We start from the raw sequence: 6,047 nt of genomic DNA, 5'->3' as shown, positions 1-6,047 counted from the left end.
GCACCCTGGGAAGAGAGGTGTAAATGTACCTATATGGATGCTTTTAGGGTCCCAAGCAGTGAGAAAATTAAATTTGATGCCACCACCACAAACGGGACTCTTGTGCTCTTCTCATCATCCAGTGAACTGCTCCGCAGCTCTGATTGACAGCCGTAGCATCCAGCAATGACATCACTACAGCTGTCCATTAGAGCTGTAAGGCAACTCATTGGACAGAAAGAAGAGCACTTGAGTGAGAAGTTCTGCCTACAGAGCACTTGTGGCGAAGGCATCAAATTTAGTTTTGTTATTGCTACGGACCCTGAAATCAATCCTAAAGGTATATCTACACCTCTCTACCCTGGTCCTAACTAGCACTATATGCAGTTTTGCATCTGCAAAACTGCAGACAGAACCCCTTTAAGGAAATCTGCAGATTTCTGTAGACTAAAATTTTAGGCAACTTAAAACCCACGTTTTATGTTACTTAAATTAAAACAGAGCTTTTAAGCTAAGAACATAGAAGATAATAATTTAAAGGGGTTGTACCAGGATACCTAGAATAGGGGATAACTTGCTGGTCTCACCACCGAGCCCCCTGCTGATCTTGAGAATGGAGGTCCTGTGTCCACATCTGCCTGTCACTGTGAGGATCATGTCTTTCCCCTGCAGTGTCATCAGAATCAATGGAGCGCCGCCAAGCATGTGTGGTCAGTGTTCCATTCATCTCTATTCATTTCAATGGGGCTGACAGAAATACCCAAGTGCTTGCTAATCCGCAATCTCTACAGTCCGACTTCAAGTGAATGGAGTGTCAGTGCACTTGCACAACCAGCGCTCCATTCAGTCTCTTCTTCACTGCGGCGTATGCAGTTAGTCTAAAATGAGGAGGACAAGGCACACAGGACCACGGTTCTCAGGATCGGTGGGGGTTTTAGTAGTGAGACCCTAACAATCAACAAGTTATCCCCTATCCTGTGGATAGGGGATAACTTGTGATCCTGGTGCAATGCTTTAAGGGTTCCTTCACAAGAGCGTACACTACCGTTCAAAAGTTTGGGGTCACATTGAAATGTCCTTATTTTTGAAGGAAAAGCACTGTACTTTTCAATGAAGATAACTTTAAACTAGTCCTAATTTTAAACAAATGCACTCTATACATTGCTAATGTGGTAAATGACTATTCTAGCTGCAAATGCCTGTTTTTTTGTGCAATATCTACAAAAGGTGAATAGAGGCCCATTTCCAGCAACTATCACTCCAGTGTTCTAATGGTACAATGTGTTTGCTCATTGGCTCAGAAGGCTAATTGATGATTAGAAAACCCTTGTGCAATCATGTTCACACATCTGAAAACAGTCTAGCTCGTTACAGAAGCTACACAACTGACCTTCCTGTGAGCAGATTGAGTTTCTGGAGCATCACATTTGTGGGGTCAATTAAACGCTCAAAATGGCCAGAAAAAGAGAACTTTCATCTGAAACTCGACAGGCTATTCTTATTCTTAGAAATGAAGGCTATTCCATGCGAGAAATTGCTAAGAAATTGAAGATTTCCTACAACGGTGTGTACTACTCCCTTCAGAGGACAGCACAAACAGGCTCTAACCAGAGTAGAAAAAGAAGTGGGAGGCCGCGTTGCACAACTAAGCAAGAAGATAAGCACATTAGAGTCTCTAGTTTGAGAAACAGACGCCTCACAGGTACCCAACTGGCATCTTCATTAAATAGTACCCGCAAAACACCAGTGTCAACATCTACAGTGAAGAGGTGGCTGCGGGATTTTGGGCTTCAGGGCAGAGTGGCATAGAAAAAGCCATATCTGAGACTGGCCAATAAAAGAAAAAGATTAAGATGGGCAAAAGAACACAGACATTGGACAGAGGAAGACTGGAAAAAAGTGTTGTGGACGGATGAATCCAAGTTTGAGGTGTTTGGATCACAAAGAAGAACGTTTGTGAGACGCAGAACAAATGAAAAGATGCTGGAAGAATGCCTGACGCCATCTGTTAAGCATGGTGGAGGTAATGTGATGGTCTGGGGTTGCTTTGGTGCTGGTAAGGTGGGAGATTTGTACAGGGTACAAGGGATTCTGAATAAGGAAGGCTATCACTCCATTTTGCAACGCCATGCCATACCCAGTGGACAGCGCTTGATTGGAACCAATTTCATCCTACAACAGGACAATGACCCTAAACACACCTCCAAATTGTGCAAGAACTATTTACAGCAGAAGCAGGCAGCTGGTATTCTATCGGTAATGGAGTGGCCAGCGCAGTCACCAGATCTGAACCCCATTGAGCTGTTGTGGGAGCAGCTTGACCGCATGGTACGCCAGAAGTGCCCATCCAACCAATCCAACTTGTGGGAGATGCTTCTAGAAGCGTGGGGTGCAATTTCACAAGCTTACCTCAACAAATTAACAGCTAGAATGTCAAAGGTGTGCAATGCTGGAATTGCTGCAAAAGGAGGATTCTTTGACGAAAGCAAAGTTTGATGTAAAAACAATGTTATTTCAAATACAAATCATTATTTCTAACCTTGTCAATGTCTTGGCTCTATTTTCTATTCATTTCACAATGCATGGTGGTGAATAAGTGTGACTTTTCATGGAAAACACAAAATTGTTTGGGTGACCCCAAACTTTTGAACGGTAGTGTATGTACATTTTTATGTGCCGCAGCGCTGCGCTTTAGCAGAACAATGCTCTTTTGCTCATGTATCGGTGTATTTTATTGTTTAGTATCAGATGTGTTCTTTTTCCAGGGAAATTATGCAGCATATCTCACATCTAGCGCACACATTTTCGACACCCTAATTGACTTGTATGGCGACCTTTGGTGCGCAAATGTGCAGGAAAGTAGAGCATGTTGCAACTGAAAATGCACACGCAAAATACAGAAATGTGAATGAACTCATTGAAATCAATGGGTTCTATTCTCTTGGGATTTTGCGTAAATTTTAAGCGCACAAATACGCCTGTGTGAAGGAGCCCTTAATGGAGGTATTTAAAGGAGTAGTAAATTACATATGTAACACTGCTAATGCAACTCACATTAGCAACTTACAGCTTAAATAAAGTCACAGCTCAAAGCAACTTGTCATGTCTACACAAATTGTGACTAACTACTCTAGCCAAGCTGAATGGCAGTGGCTATACTACGCAATTGGTGGTGGTTAAAGAAAAAGGTAGTGGCACACACAAATAGACAACATTAAGAAATGTACTTGAGAAAGGAGCGATCTTAAGCACTCCACGTCTCTTTGTGTCTGATATTGTGTGTATTGTACTTCACTAATAAACTAAGCTCTATGCACCAACTTTCCTTGGACTGGACTCCGTTTCTATTGATACACACCGTTTTCTGTCACCTTGGACTTTGGGGGGGGGGGGGGGTGCCTGTAGCGCACCACTAGGACTCCCCCCCTAGAGTAAGTGTTAATTACACTTCACAACACTGGTGAATTTGATACCCTGAGCTCAGGAGAACTTTTTTCTTTAACCACTACCTTCTATTTTTGCCCGAAATATTGGATACCTTGGGACTTTCCGTGCATGCTCTCCTTCGGATGTCCTCAAGACAGGGTGTTCTTTCCATCACAGACTCCTCTGCCTTTTCTCGCCTGCCAGGACCCGAGGTGTAACCACCAACCCTCCCAGGTTGTGCCATTTAAGCCAGGTGAGTCCTACCCTGTATATTTATTTACTAATCTACTACTGGTAGAGGCGCTGTCTTGACAATTTTTCATCTTATACTACACAATTAGCACAGCATGGCTGTCAGGTGCCTCGCAGTCTGCAGTGCATATGCAGCGCAACAGCATTGCTATATCTGTAGCATGTAGGGACGATGAGATAAGTTAGCCTAGAGTAGTTAGTCGCATGCTATTACTGCTAGAGAGCATTTGGAAAAATAATGTAGTATAATAAAGTTTGTTAGAAATGTGATAGAAATGCTAATGTTTAGTGAGGAGAGCAGTATAAATAATAATGTATATGCAGAAAAGTAATATTAATGTTATGCTTAGGGAGGAAATGCTGTAAAGAAGGCTATTTATTATGCACATGTTTACAATTATCAGGAGAAATACTAAGGCTTAGCATAGGAAATACTATGATGTCTATTGCATAACTGCCGAGGTCTATTGGGTATTGTAAATGTGAATTATGCAACGGATTCATGTAGATGCTGAGGTTTATTAGGAAAATATGATCACAAAGGAGGGTTACTGTATGATTTATGATGAGCATTGTGTGCAACTGTGTAGTTGGAAGAGTTTAACAGCCTCTGTTGTGGCCCCCATGGAAATTGTATAATTGGTCTCAATCCCAGTCATGATAGCATGTTTTTGATGATCATTAAACGGGCTGGGAATGTGCATCTGATAGACAAATAGTAGGGCACGTCTTACTTCAGTATGGTGCCTGTTTAGATATAGGATGCGTGGTGTGGAATGCAAATTGTTTTGGGGGCAGTGGTGCACAAGGTCTGAGGAGAAGTTGGGTACAACCTGTAGTTGGGTGGTTTAAGATGATCTCTGGAATGGCTGCTATGGAAGAGATTGGGTACGGCTTAAATGTTTGAGCTGCAAGAGAATGGGCCTTGGGCCTTCAGAACGGCAATAGAGTGCCAAGACAATTGGACTGTTGTAGCTCTAGTCAGTAACATGCTGAATTGCTTACACAATTAAAAGACTGTGACTGCTAATCATTGTAAGCTATTGAGCCTGTCTGCGGAGTTCTGCAATGTCTGATAAGTAATTAATGAGTAAAGGAAAATGGACAAAAAACTGATAGATTGGCAAAACTTTATTAGTTTTTTTGCCAACGCATATCGGTTGCACAGTTACTGATTGGCAGCACCTGGAATAGTGATGCACACCTCCTTCTACCACACAAGATAGAACCACCTCTAGAAAGAACTAAAAAAAAAAACACCCTGTTTGTTTTTTCCCTCACCAGATCATCACTGGAGTTGCTCCACCTCCTTTTCCTTTTCTACCACCTCCTTTTCTACCTGATAGGTAATTAAGAAACTTTGAGTAGCTAAAGAGTCTGTGAATGTTGACTGATATATTGAGTACCAAACATAGTGTGAATACCTAAAATTCCATGACAGTAAAAAGAGACTGAGACTTTTCCTGCAAGGGCTGCCAGGCCAAGACAGTATTAATATACAAAAAGACGATGCTATTACAAAGAGATTGCTTGGTGGGCCTTATGGAATCAAATACCATCTCTTTACTGTGCAGCAAAGACTGTATTGCCAAGAGTCTGTATTGTCAATTGTTACAGATTGCATTGCCAAAGTATTCAAAACTGTGTTTCAAGGTTCTGAAACTGTGTGCCAAGTTAAAGTTACGATACCAATTATTTAACTACCAAGTAAAGGCTATTATTGTTTACCACAATGTGTGCTTCATATCTTAGCTAATCCTGTAATGTGGTAGACACCCAAAAAAGCCCCTTTTGACAATAGAATCTGGAAAAGATAACCAGATACTGGGCTCGGTCCTTGGTCCCCTTCTCTTTTCTATCTATGCAGCCTCAATTGGACAAACCATCCACAAATTCAGCCTCCAATACCACTGACGACACTCAACTATACACCTCCTCTCATAACATTTCTGAACCATTCCTCCAAAATATCATGACTGTCTGCCCACTGTCTCTAATACTATGTCCTCCCTTTTCCTCAAACTTAACCTCTCTAAAACTGACATTCTCATCTTCCCGTCCTCCATTCGACTTCCCCTCAACAGCTCCATTTCAGTGTCTGGCACGATCATAACCCACAGGACAGCATGCCTGCTGCCTTGGGATCACACTAGACTCTGACCTCTCCTTTACCCCCCACATCCAACTCTGGTCCGAACATTCCACCTGTACCTCAAAACTATTGCTAAAATCTGTCCGTTCCTCACCATGGACATGCTAAAGACACTCGTTGTTGCCCTCATCCTCTCCTGAGCTGACTACTGCAACTCACTATTCATTGGCCTTCCCCGCACCATACTAAATGCGGCAGGTAGGCTCATTTTTCTATACAGGAATTTCACAGATGCCTC

The sequence above is a fragment of the Eleutherodactylus coqui genome, chromosome 1, assembly GCF_035609145.1.
Source record: "Eleutherodactylus coqui strain aEleCoq1 chromosome 1, aEleCoq1.hap1, whole genome shotgun sequence".
Lineage (NCBI taxonomy): Eukaryota > Metazoa > Chordata > Amphibia > Anura > Eleutherodactylidae > Eleutherodactylus > Eleutherodactylus coqui.
The sequence above is the reverse complement of the archived record's forward strand: the minus strand, read 5'-3'. Positions refer to the sequence as shown.